Source organism: Mirounga angustirostris, unplaced genomic scaffold (assembly GCF_029215605.1).
Source record: "Mirounga angustirostris isolate CCGP_5_RB_7025 unplaced genomic scaffold, mMirAng1.0.hap1 SCAF_1, whole genome shotgun sequence".
In the NCBI taxonomy this organism is placed as follows: Eukaryota; Metazoa; Chordata; class Mammalia; order Carnivora; family Phocidae; genus Mirounga; species Mirounga angustirostris.
In genome coordinates this window covers 19,186,792-19,200,903 of record NW_026991709.1, presented here as the reverse complement: position 1 = coordinate 19,200,903, position 14,112 = coordinate 19,186,792, and the positions used below count along the sequence as shown (strand labels likewise).

Here is a 14,112-nt window from a genome sequence, read left to right as displayed (position 1 = left end):
ACCTATAAACCCATTCCTTCTGTGGTCTTTTAAAGATTACCCCATGAATTGAAAGGGACTAACACAGGCGATTCATGAGAGTAGGGAAAAATATTAAAACAGGGTTGTGCCTACTTTCTTTTGAGTCTCCCATCTTCTAAATCTCAGCTACCACCTAAACATATACCACAAAACTGTTAAGCATAGTCTTGGCAGCAGACCCCCCACCCCCTCCAAACACACAAGTGGAACTCACATTGGTCATCTCCTCCTTCTCCAGCGGAGCCAAAGTTATTCAAAATAAGTTGCAGACTCTCCCAAGCTCTGCCTCTTAGTCCTGAATTCCTTGCTGTTTCCAGTAGCATAAAAGCAACAAAGGAAATAGGATGATGGGTTCAAAAGCCAGAAGCACATTTTCCCAGTACTGCAAATTCCATGGATCCCACAATCTCCAAAATATTAACCCACAAGATGGCTCCCATCTTGGAATAAGGCCTGGGTGAGGATGAAAGAGAAGAATTTAGCAAGTAACACCATCACACACTTTACCGGTAGCACCAATCACTAGCACTCTATCCCATAGATGGTATTTAATTTAGTACACATCTGTTTGATAGACCTAAAGAAGTGAATAAATGAAAGCACAATAGCAAAGCATCAAATAAAGCTGGTACCTGGGGCCAGAAATATGCCATCTTGGAGACATATTTCTTTTGGATAGACTCACATAAAATACTGGTGTTGTCCAACTGTCTCAGTTGTTAACTTACCCACTTTTGGCCTTCATCTCTTAGCTGGCAAAATTCCTAACAAGACCTTATTAGTTTTGGGGGGGTTTTTTCCCCTTTTTCTGTCTTCAAATTTTTCTCATTATTAAGCAATTTATTATATTTTCTGATCAAAATTCCCCCTTTGAATTGTGATAGAGAAAATCAAGGTGCAAAAATAAAAGTCACTTGAGAGATCCTGCAGTGACTCAGCTGCTAACAAGAATTCAAATTGAGCTTTCAATATTCCAACATATAGCCCTAAATAGTATCATAATTATTGTTTGACCACCAACAAGAGGCCTTCCAAATGACCTTGTCCAGAATAGAATCTTAGTCATTTTTTAACCAGACAGTACACAAGCAAGTCTATGTATTTTCTGATACTGGCAACGGAATACTAGCTTAGAAATAAGGGAAATAATCCTTTTGTTCAAAGCAATGAAAAATCGTTTCCTTTTTGTGTGGATTTGTATCAGGGAGGTCATTTTGTTTGTTTGTTTGTTTGTTTACTAAATCTACAGTTTATTTGAGATTTAGTTTGGATCTTTTCAAATCAAAAACATGAAAGTTTAGGAAAGCTTAGCTCAATACCAAACAAAACAAAATATTTTTTCTTTTTTTTTTTTTTTTTTTAAAGATTTTATTTATTTATTTGAGAGAGAGAATGAGATAGAGAGAGCATGAGAGGGGGGAGGGTCAGAGGGAGAAGCAGACTCCCTGCCGAGCAGGGAGCCCGATGCGGAACTTGATCCCGGGACTCCAGGATCATGACCTGAGCCGAAGGCAGTCGCTTAACCAACTGAGCCACCCAGGCGCCCCAAAATATTTTTTCAACATAAAACTTGCCACTCATGGATTTTTTCCTCATTAGCTACACAAACCAGATTGGAGTGGATTTTAATTAAAGTAAATTATATTGAGAATTAATTGCAGTCTCCAAATTGCAAGTCAGAAAATGTTTGCTAAATATCCCATTCTAATTTCCAGAAAAAAAAATTCCTATTCGTTTCTTAACCAGGGTTATGAAGAAACATATGATATTAAGTTCCAGTGCCAAATAATTTTTGAAAAGAGGAAACACATTTGTTTAGTATGTTTGTTTCATACAACCCTCAATATTTAATACACTTAAATCTCATATTCTAATTATGCCTCTTAATATTATTAAATAAACTTAGCTTGACAATAAACACAAATTCCTAAATAACTATTACGCCACTTTAGGAGGTAAAACTATTTCTACTCTGATGTTCACCTATGTTTTGTGTTTGATCCACAACACTGACATTTGTAAAAAGTAGACACAGTAATTAATTATCAAGTACTTAAGTTTGACATAAGAAATATCAATCTGAGTACTATTCTCAAAGTACATAGAAGCTACATATAATAGTGGTTTTCAAACAGTTTAAGGCAGATACTAAACTGAATGGTACAGCCTAAAAGAAATATAGAAAAGGAAGAAATCTTATTGGCTAGAAAATAGTAAAGCCCAAAAAAGGCATGACAATTGCACTTAACTTGCTGAAGGACAGGAAGATAGCAGGGTTTCTAGGTGCTTTGAAATATGGAGGTGAGATACAAGTTAAAAACTCAGAGCACAAAGGTAGACTTGATATTTTTCATCATCAAGGTTATGGTATAAACTCTCAGTAGATGAAACTCTGTGGAGAAATTAGTGTATAAAAGAGAAGAGAAAGTGAAAGACTAATTCTTGAGAAACTCCAATGACTGGGATGTGGAAGGGAAAAGAAGACAAAAGTGAGGATGTTATGGTGCCACACAAAAGATGGGTAAGAGGTTTTCAAGGAAGGGGTTCTAAACAGAATCACATGCAGCTGAATAGCCCAAGAGGGTGAGGGTTTTTAAAAGGCCATTGATTTTCACTGGAAAGAGGTCACTAATGACCTTCCCACAAGCAGATTCAGGAGGCTAAAATTCCCTTCCAAAGTTTACAAACAAAACAGATAATAGAAAAATGAGAGTGAGCGTAGACTATTTATTGAAGAGTTGGTCATGAAAAGGAAGAAAATAAATTCAAAGTTTATTAAATAGGTATCAGGATCCAAAGAAAAAAAGTTGAATTGTTTTAAGTAGTTGACCTCTAGGCATAACTAAGGTCAAGAAAAAAATTCTTTAAAAGAAGGGGGGGAGGGAGGGAGGGAAGGAAGGAGGAAGGGAAGGAGGGAGGGCGAGAGGGAGGGAGGGAGGGCGGAAGGAAGGAAGGAAGGAAGGAAGGAAGGAAGGAAGGAAGGAAGGAAGGAAGGAAGGAAGGAAGGAAGGAAGAAGGAAGGAAGGAAGGTTGGTTGAGAACCCTAAGGAGGGTGGGGTGTGGTGAGGTGTGGGAGCAATGCCTGAAAAGCCTCAATCAGGGATGGGTCCCAAAGCAGAGAAGAAAAGTTAACTAGAATAGAAATAATAGTAGTTAACATTTATTGAGCAGTGTTATGTGCAAAGAACTGTTCTAAATGCTTAATGTACATTACCTTTTTAACTACTTAAAAAATCTTGGGGCGCCTGGGTGGCTCAGTCGGTTAAGTGTCTGCCTTCGGTTCAGGTCATGATCCCAGGGTCCTAGGATCAAGCTCCGCATCAGGCTCCCTGCTCAGCAGGGGTGTCTGCTTCTCCCTCTTCCTCTCCCTCTGCCCCTGCTTATGCACTCTCTCTCTTGCTCACTTTCTCTCTCAAATAAATACAATCTTTAAAAAAAAAAAAATCTTACAAGGTGGATATTACCATTCTCACTTCACCTATGAGAAAATTGGAACTCAGATAAAGTAATTTGCCTAAGATCACCCAGAATATATGAGGCAATGTCCAAACACACACTTATCAGACTTAAAGCTCAACCGTTAAAAGCTTTGATTTGATTCATTGCAGAGTGTCACAAGGTATAAGAGCACAGTCTTACCGTGATTGGTGTAAGTTATATTCTTAAAACTAATTTACACATTCACATAATATGGACCCCCACAACTTCTGATATTCAAAATACATTTCTTCATACAGTGTTTGCTGCATAGATTATTCTTAGAGAGGCTCTGAAGGTAGAAAAGGATAAACCCTTATTTCTGCAACAGTCTCCTTCCAAGGAGCAATCCCTTGATGTCCATGGGTGGGGTGCACAAATAGATGGAGTATATAAATTTGATTTCAGTAATTTTACTTCAAGGAGCCAAAAGAAACCCTTTTCTACCATGCTACCTCTTCATGGATATTGCATTGGTGTGCAAACCCCAAGCTAATACCCCTCTCCCTAACCACCTCTAATCACACTAAACCCTATCCCAGTGAAAAGACTGAGGAACAAGAGTTTTTATCAAAGTGAACAGAAACGTTATTTCAATCATACCTCTGTTGCTAAATTCAAATTATGCTTTTCAATCTTTTCTCACTTCTCCATGGAATTTGAAGCTGTTCCCCAAATACCCCTTTTGGAGTTCTTATCTCCTTTTGTTTTATTGACTATAGTTAGCCCTGGATTACTTTCAACCTACCTGGGTCTTCTTGCTTTTTACTTTTCACAGGCTCTTCTTCCTCCACCACATCCTTTAAATGTTGGGCCTTCTTCTACTATGCATCCTCTTTTTTCTCTTTCTTCATACTATCCCTAAAAAAACTCATCCTCTCTAATGACTTGAATTACCACCTTTATTGCCGATAAGTTCCAAAGCATATGTTCAGCTTGGGCCTCTCTTCAGAGTTCCAGATCCATTTCTACAACTCTAAGCCTCCTCATCTGGGTGTCCTGTAGAGGTGCCCCAACATTTTCCCAATAACCTGTTCTTCTTATGTAGCCACCCCTCTGATGAAACAGTCAATCAAGACAGAAAACTAGCAATCATCTTTGCAGGTTTTTTTATTTATTCATCTCCTCTTCACATTCCATCCAATCACCAAATTCAGTAAATTCAATTCCCAAACATCCCTCAGATCTCCTCTTTTTCTTCTGTATTATCACTTTGCATATGTAGGGCCTCATCTTTTCTTGCATAAATTACTTCTTAACAAAATCTGCTTTCCCTGCCTCCAATCTTAGTCACTTCAAACCTAATCTCCACACAATCTCCAAAGTGATATTTTTAAAATTCAAATCTGCATGTTACTCTTATTCATGAAATCCTCAAAGTCTTCCTATGATATATAGGTAAATTCCAATCCTTTAAGGGTGTTATACAATGGTCTTATACAAGGTCCCTACCCACCTCTCCACTCCCATCCAAGGCCACTCAATTTCTACTCTGGATCCCAACTCAACAAAAGCAATGTGGCATTTTCAATATGTGCACATACACTTCCCAATGCCTGAAATATGGTTTTCTTCCATCAGTATTGACTGACTCTTACTCATCCAGAATGATCACCTTCTCCAGGATGCCATATCTCATCCCATCAGTCAAGTTTAGGTGCCTGCCATCATGTTTTTTTAATGTCTACACTTTCCTCCACAATAACCTGCTTGAATAATTAAGCAGTATACTGGTCTACCAGTATAACTAGAATCTTAGTACCTTGAACGAATTTAAAAAAAAAAAAAAAAAAGGTATCTGGCAGCAGTAGCCTATATTAGTTAATAGCACCAGATCTACAATGAAATAAATTTGGATTTGAATCCCAAAACTTCAACTTATTTAATAATTGTGTGTGTGTGTGTGTGTGTGTGTAGGTGGCAGACCTATTTAAATTCCATCCTCTGTATTTATACAATATATTCAATATACAATATATTTTCTTTTTAGGATTTTTTTAGGATTAAAATGAAATAGTTCATAGTGAGGCTTTGACATAGTACCTGAAATCTGACAAAATGGCATCATTTTACCAATTTTATCAAACTGGTAACTGATAACATAGTAGATATTCAAAGGGTATAGACATTTGTTACTAGTGCCCCCTTGTTGATAGCAGTGCTTAATGAACTCTTGAAGCAATGGTAAGCAGACAGAGAACGTGTGGAGCTTTCAGAATCTTAATACATTTTATTGATCTTAGAATGACTGAATTAGGGCGCCTGGGTGGCTCAGATGGTTAAGCGTCTGCCTTCGGCTCAGGTCATGATCCCGGGGTCCTGGGATCAAGTCCCACATCAGGCTCCCTGCTCCTTGGGAGCCTGCTTCTCCCTCTGCCTCTCTCTCTCTCTCTCTGTCTCTCATGAATAAATAAAATCTTTAAAAAAAAAAAAAAAGAATGAATTATTGCAAGCATTCATTACGGGCTATGCAAAATCTCAAACTTAGCTTTAAGGAATATACTTTCATGAAGGTTTGGGCTTTTATCCCATAATAGTTTCCTCCTAGCCCAGTCAGTCCCTCTCTCATCACCATTAAAAATCTATATTCCATTGTATGCAATATGCTGTTTGTCAGGAATAAGAAACATTCCTCAAATGCAAGCTTTACTCTCAATTCAGAGATATTGTCCTTGGAGCTCTGAACAAGAGACATCAATCTTCTTACAGGCTCTTCCCCACACTCATCATTTACCCTTGGGAAAGTTCCAAAATGGTTCTATACCCCCACTGACATCTGGTACCAGGGATAACAAAAAAGATTAAGATATCTGCTCTAAATAACTGAACAAGATTACAAAAGAAAATGTAGGTCAACCTCAGATCTCCTTATGCATAGATAAGGAAAAACAAGATATTAGAGAGATATGAAGAATAGAAAGAAAAAGGAAGGAACGAAAGGAGGAAGGGAGGGAGGAAGGAAGGAAGGGAGGGAGGGAGGAAAGGAAGGAAAAAGAGAGAGAAAGAAGGAAAAAAAGAAAAGGTGATTCTTCTGATTTCAGATCTTTACCCTTTAAGTTCATCTCAATCTTTGCTTGAATGAACCCCTCTGAAGGCCAATAAAAAGTTTATGAAGTAAATAAAAGAAATGCATTTGCAACATTTTCAACAACATTTAGCAAAAAAAAAATTTCTAAAAACACTCGTTCATACAGCTACAATGATAAAACCTTTTCATAGGAATGAGATTTAAGGTCTAGGCCAATTGATTTCATAGCTGTACAACTAAATTTTGAAGTGTGACCAGAGGTGATCTCTTTGTCCATAAATGTAGGAGCTCAGATTAATCCTTTCTGAAGGAAAAAGGGGAAATGCAGCTGAATGACTTTAAAAGTTTCTGGATTGCAAATGAATAATGTTTGCTTGTGCATTTATGCTGATTGTCTTAAGACAAAACCCATTTAATAACATGCATTTCATACTTCATTATAGCAACATCTTTTTCTGCTTGGTTTTTCACAATCTAATTGGCCAACATGAAATAAATTTCCATTCTGAAAGCCAAGTTTCACAAGAGAAAGAAAGAATAGCTGCTCCTCATACTTGTCTTTATAGTTTACAAAGGAAAACAAAAGAAAAGAACTCATACATCATCCCATTTAATTCTTGTCTTGGTCAGGGATTGTTTGACGGTGAGGAAAAGTTTTCCTTAATAAGGGCAAATAAGAGTTTTATTAGAAAGCTACAAAAAGGAAAATTTCATGGATATTCATAGGTGCGAAATAAAGTATAGCAGGGCCTCTTACAGACAGACTAGGAACTGGAAATTCAGAAAATGTGGTCATCTCTCCTGGTCAACATGATTTCTAGTCTCCTCTCTAACAGACTATCTCCCGATCCCTGGTCTAATCCATTGTGCCCATTGTTTCCACTCAACATGAATAATTGCCATGAGTCACATCAAAGTTTGTAGGAAGATACTGCTTCAAGCCATTTTCTCTCAAAGAGAGTTATAATTATGGTAGATTCTTGGATCTCCATGAGCTCCTCTATTCTTTTGGTAAGTCTTGATGTCAGGTTAAATTTGGACAATAAAGGAGAGAGGGATGAAGGATAAATCATAAGTCTCTGGCTTGTAAGATACAAGTTGGGAACACTGAAAAGGAACAAGAGATACGTGATGAGGAGCAGGTGAATGCATTTTAGGACATGTTGAATATGAGATGTCTCTGAGACATACAGTGGAGGTAACCAAGTAGGCATTTGACTATTCAGATTGGAAGCTGAGTGGAAAAGTCTGGTTTATAGATGCAAACTTGTGAGTCATGTGCTGTATCTGTGGTAAATACAGTCTTACATGAGTGTGTATCGGATGTTCTGTGGGGAAGCACAGAATGAGAAGAGAGAGAGAGGACAGAGCTTGTCCAGAAGAGGACTGACTGTGCAAAGGAGTCAAAGGTGAAGCACCCACAGAGGTGGGAGAAAACCAGGAGACAATCATGCTAAAAATCCAGTGTTCTGGAAAAAAGGCTGTGGTCAGCACAACTGTGTGCTGCTGAGATCAGGTACGATGAGGACCAAAAGGCACCTTGCCGAGTGTATGCCAGTTATTCACTGAATGATGTAGAAAGTCAGTGCAAGTTGGCCAACCTCTAAGCCACAGAATAGACTAATTTGGCCCTGCAGCTGATTTCCCTGTGGTAAAACAGTAAATGAAGCCCAAAGAAGAGGGTTTGATGTTCCCCTCGTTGGAAATTCATCCCTTTTCCATAAGCCCTTCGGGGTCTGTCCAGCCCCTCCTCTGTCCTGATTCTGCTCAAGCATGACCCTCTGTAACTAATATTTGAGGAGGTTCCCTGTCCCAGGTACTGTTGTAATGCTAAAATGTATAAATTCATTTAACCCTCACAATGACCCCTTGCACAGGGCTTAATTACTGCCCTCCCTTTACAGATGAAGAAAAGCACAGAGAGGGGAAATATCTTGCACTGGTCCACCCACCTAGTGAGTTGGCAGAGCAAAGATTCAAACCCAAGCATTTGGGCTCCAGAATTAGTGCTTTAATCACCTCACCACCTCTGCAAAGCCCTCCTTAACAGCCCCAAGCGGATGTCAACGTATTTCTTCCATGCTCCCATGGCACCCTGTGCATGTGTCCTTCATGAAACTTGTTATCTATTTTCATAAATGTCTCAAGCAGTGCTGTCCAACAGAAATGTAATGTGAGTGACAAATGTGAGCCACATACACAATTTGAAATTTTCTAGTAGGCACATTTTAAAAGCAAAAGGAAACAGGTAGAAATGATTTTAATAGTATATTTTATTGAGCCCAAGTGTGATGGTTAATTTTGTGTCATTGTGGCTAGGCTATGGTGCCCAATTGTTCAGTCGTGCACCAACCCAGATGTTGCTGTGAAAAAATTTTTTAGACATGATTAACTGATAAGAACAGATACTACACTTGATCTTAGCCAAAAGGCCAACGTGATTAACATTTAAATCCGTAGATTTAAGGGACGCCTGGGTGGCTCAGTTGATTAAGCGGCCAGCTCTTGTTTTGGGCTCAGGTCATGATCTCGGGGTCCTGGAATCAAGCCCTGCATCCAGCTCCAGGCTCAGCACTGAATCTGCTTGAGGATTCTTTCTCTCTCTCCCTCTCCTTCTGCCCCTCCTCCTGCTCACATGCCCTCTCTCTCTCTCTCTCAAATAAATAAATCTTTGAAAAAAAAATCAGATTTAAGTAAGCAGATTACCCGCCATTCTATGGGTGGGCCTTATCCAATCAGCTTAAGGCCTTAAAAGAAAAGACCGAGGTTTCCCAAAGAACTCATTCTAGAGCTGTCATAATAAAATATCAGAGACTGGGTGGCTTAAACAATAGAAATTTTAGTTCTGGAGGCTGGAAGTCCAAGGTCAAGTTTTGGCAGTTTGGTTTCTCCTGGGGTCTCCTTGGCTTGCTGAGGGCCACCTTCCTGCTGTGTCTTCCCATGGCTGTCTCTGTGCTCATGCATCACTGATGTCTCTTACTTTTCTCATAAGGACACCAGTCAGAGTAGGGACCCACCCTTATGACTCCATTTAACTTTAATTACCTCTTAAAGGCCTTATCTTCAAATATGTTCACAATAGGTATTAGGGCTTCAACATATGAATTGGTGGCAGGGGCTGGGGTGGGGCAACAATTCAATCCCTTACACTGCCTGGGTTTCCAACCTCCCTGGTCTACCCTGCAGACTCAAGAATGCAATATCAACTCTTACCTGAATTTCAGCCTACCAGCCTGTTCTGCAGATTTCAGACCTGCCAGCCCCTACAAGTGTTTAAGCCAATTGCTTAAATACCCACCTCTCCCTCTCCTGTCTCTCTGTCTTTGTTGATAGACAGGCAGAGAAATAATATGGGTCCTGTTCCTCTGGAAAACTGACTAATAAATCATTATATCCAAAATATTATCATTTCTACATGTAATCAATATAAAAACTATTAATGAGATATTTTACATTCTTTTTCATACTAAGTCTTTGAAATCCGGCTTGTATTTTATCCTTGGAGTTCTTCTCAATTTGGGTTAGCCACATTTTAAGTGTTCAATAGCCACATGTGGCTATCATAACACACAGTGTCAATCTAGAACAAAGCAACAAAATGAAGAAAAAAGAGGTGGGATTGAACTCTGCCCTGTCACTGAGGCTCAGTGAATGCTAGTTATAATTTCTCCTAGTAGGAGGACTTCCCTGACCCTAGGTGTTCTTATACACAAATGAGGACTTCTCTGACCCTAGGTGTTCTCATACACACGTGAGTACCTACCTCAGAGAGCTGCCGTGAAGATCCATTGTAAAGCCCCTAATGGACTACCTACCTGATAAAGTACAGATGCTCAATAAACATCCAGTACTTTCTTTCCCTCTTAGCCTGTATATATCTTCCCTCTTTAAGGAAATGGTTTGTGTTTATTTCATCTTTCTTTCTCCAGTTTGGTGCATTGGTAGTTGCTTAAAAAAATGCTTGTGGAATTAATGAATGGTCTCATGCTGCTGTGGTGGAGTATATCTACTTGTTGATGTATATTTTCCTTTAATAAATCATTCTTTAAAACACTTTGGAAGGACTTGCAAGTCGTGGAGCTGTTGACATTGTAGTGGGTGGTTCAGTGGAGAGATGAGTCAGATTTGAGTTTGGGGATTTGAGGAAAGAGCCTGTTAAGCTAAAGGAAATGGGGCAGCATCACAAATAAAACCAACCAGGCAAGATATACCACAGACATCTCTGACATAAGAGTACACCAAATTTTTAAGTTCATTACTGCATATAATTTTCCATTACTGATAATAAATTTGACAAGTGTTAATGAGATGGGATGTAGTCTCAGTAAAGAAAAAAAAAATAGGAAACACATTCACACCAAGTCACAGAAAATCTAGTTTAGATGAAATATTTTTCCCCTGCCAGTAAATACATTAAAATACCTAATTCACGGGCAAAAGTAAAATTTTCTGGTAATATGCCATTTGATGAAGACACTCAATTATTTAGTCAGGATTCTCCAAAGAAACAGAACCAATCAGATGTATATAGACAGAGAAAGAGATTTAGTACAAGAAAATGGCTCACATGATTATGGAGGTTGACAAGTTCCAAGATCTTCAGTCACCAAACTGGAGACCACAGGAGAGCTGATGGTGTATGTAGTCCCAGTCTGAATACTGGCAGGCCCAAGACCCAGGAAGAGCTGATGTTTCAGTTAGAGTCTGAAAGCAAGGGAAAAAAAAAAAAAACTGTTGCCTCAGCTCAAAGGCTTTCAGGCATAAGGAGTTCTTTCTTGTGCAGGAGGGCCAAACTTTTGGTCTACCAAGGCCTTCAACTGATTGGATGAGGCCCACCCGCATGGGGTGGGGGAGGCAATCTGCTTCGCTCAGTCTACCAATTCAAATGTTAATCTCATCCAGAAACACTCCCAGAGATATACCCAGGATAATGTTTGGCCAAATGTCTGGGCACCCTGTGAACCAGTTAACTTGACACATACAATTAACTGTAACACCTGACAAGGCACAATATGTCATCACAGGAGAGATTTCTATCAGAGCTTAATATGTCAATAAAGCATTCCTTCCGCAAACTGCTCTCTTTTTCCTTCTGCTCTGCTGCTTCTTTGTATAAACTGTCAGAGAAAACACTTGGGGATGGAAACTAATGTTTTTGGGGCACTACTCTGTGCCACACATCTTACCGGGTACTCTTGCACACTGTCCCCACAAGTGGTGAGGCCGGGAGGACTCCTCCAAGTGGCAGCAGCCTTGGGGAGGCCACCACAGCCCAAACTCCACTGCTCAGTCTTGTCTCTTTGAAAACTCAATCTTCCCAGTGTCCCCGGCTTAGTCAAACTTGGGAATTGTAACATACAAACTAGATTCGGGAGACTTCTATACACACCAGAGGAAAAAAACATTAATTATGATGAGAGATACAACTGCCAAGGGGTCCTCTAGCCAAAGCATTCCTTCCTTGTAAAGCTATATCAGAAATCAAATTATAATCAAAATATTGCTTAGTGAAAATGAATTCAGAGTAAGTGGGGGTTGATTTAAACAAGATGTTCAATGGCATCAAGCAAAGAATAATGCTATAATTTCAACAACTAGTATTACACAGGGAAAAACTTGGGAACAAATTTTCCCTAGAATTCTCTGCCAAAGTGTACTTCATGAATTCTTTTTTTTATTCTTTCTTATGCCAGGCTGACCAACTCCCTTTCTGTTTAACACATTATTTCTTTTAAAAATATTTACCAGGTTACAAGTCAAATTTTAATGATTTATAAACTATTCTGCCTCAAGATGACTTCCATATTTCTCCTTTTAACTTCCTTAATTTTCAAAGAGAATCTCACCATTTGACTTTGTTTTCATTAATAACCATTTAATCTTTAGCGATTCTGTTCTGGCAATCTATTGCTGATTAACTATCACAAAACATAATGGCTTAAAACAAGAACAATTTTATTAGTATCACTGCTATTCTCAGTTTTCAGCTCAGGTTTTTGGTGTAACTGACATTAGGATGTTCTAATATTTTTAAATGGTGTTTTAGGGCTCTCCAGACAATTTTGGGAAGGAGTAACTTTTATATTTCGTACTGAACAGTCTTCATAAATGTGCTGCCCTCTAGGCATTATTTTACTCCTTACCATTATACAATCATATCTCTCCTGTGTTCTGACCTCTTAGAAATCTGAAGAGTGACTGGCTAACTACTTTGTTAAGACTACTCTATCTTAAGGTGAAATGATGATTAAAAACAGGTGATAGGGCGCCTGGGTGGCTCAGTCGGTTAAGCGACTGCCTTCGGCTCAGGTCATGATCTCAGGGTCCTGGGATCGAGCCCCGCGTCGGGCTCCCCGCTCCGCGGGAAGCCTGCTTCTCCCTCTCCCACTCCCCCTGCTTGTGTTCCCTCTCTCGCTGTGTCTCTCTCTGTCAAATAAATAAATAAAATCTTTTTAATAAATAAATAAATAAATAAATAAAAACAGGTGATATTGGGGCACCTGGCTGGCTCAGTTGGTAGAGCATGCTACTCTTGATCTCCAGGTTGTAAGCTCAAGCCCCATGTTGAGTGTAGAGATTACTTAAAAATAAAATCTTTAGGGGCACCTGGGTGACTCAGTCAGTTAAGTGTCCGACTCTTGACCTCAACTCAGGTCTTGAACTCAAAGTCATGAGTTCAAGCCCCACACTGGGCTCCACGTTGGGCATGGAGCCTACTTTTAAAAAATCTTTAAAAATATATATAAATAAGTAAATAAATAAAAACAGGTGATATTAAGATCATTCTTCAATGCCTTAAGCTAAAGGAGTTGGTAAATCTGAAATACAAGCATCAAAGCAGTGTAGGTAGAAAAAATATTTGGTCTGGGCAGGGGAGATTTGAAGGTGAGGAATTACTTCATTTATAGGAAAACACATGTTGACCCATAAGACATAATTCCTTGGTAGGAACTGCCATTTGGTGACAGGCAGCCCAAGAAGGTAAATTTCACATTTAATAGAAAGATTTTTTAAATCACATTAATCTTTATAAAGGGTTTATAATCTCTGGCAAAATTCTCAATCTACAAGTAATGTTAAATAACGAATCACGTAGCATTGAGGCATCTAGTCTTCAACCTCATACCTCATGATAGGAGCATTGATATTTTAAGGATCTTGTAAAAGAAGAATCTCATTAGATTCCTGATACTTCATGGTCACTTTCTAGTGCTGAGAACTCAGAAGACATTTTTTTTTCTTGTGGTTTTCCACAGAAAACCATGATGTACAAGAATTTGTTTTTATCCTGTTGTGTTCATTTTTTCAACAAATACTTGTTGAATGTTGCCATGTGCCAGGAACTGACACAGCAATGAGCAGGTGTGACCCTGCCCTAAGGAAACCTAAAGTCTCAATAAAGTCTCTCAAACCTGGAATCATGTTAGAACTTTCCATATGATCCTTCCTTCCTTCCTTCTTTTTGCTTTCTCTCTCTCTCTTTTTTCTCTTTCTCTCTTCCTCTCTTTCTTTTTTTCTTCCTTTCTTTCTTATTTAGTATCTAGCTAGCTAGCTAAGTAGCTATCATCATCTTTCTATCATAGTGT

The 14,112-nt window shown here is 38.9% G+C and overlaps 1 long non-coding RNA gene and 1 pseudogene across 1 annotated transcript in view; both read right to left on the bottom strand.

Annotated features, from left to right (window-relative positions):
* The window catches only part of LOC129045358 (uncharacterized), a 77,913-nt gene that overhangs the window by 20,992 nt on the left and 42,809 nt on the right, over positions 1–14,112 (bottom strand). The window contains exons 3-4 of the long non-coding RNA XR_010407851.1: positions 11,094–11,230; positions 236–474 (exon numbers count right to left, since the gene is read on the bottom strand). This is a non-coding gene — a long non-coding RNA (uncharacterized LOC129045358). The remainder of the gene's footprint in view (positions 1–235; positions 475–11,093; positions 11,231–14,112) is intronic.
* Positions 8,837–8,968, bottom strand: LOC123834900 (U2 spliceosomal RNA; annotated as a pseudogene).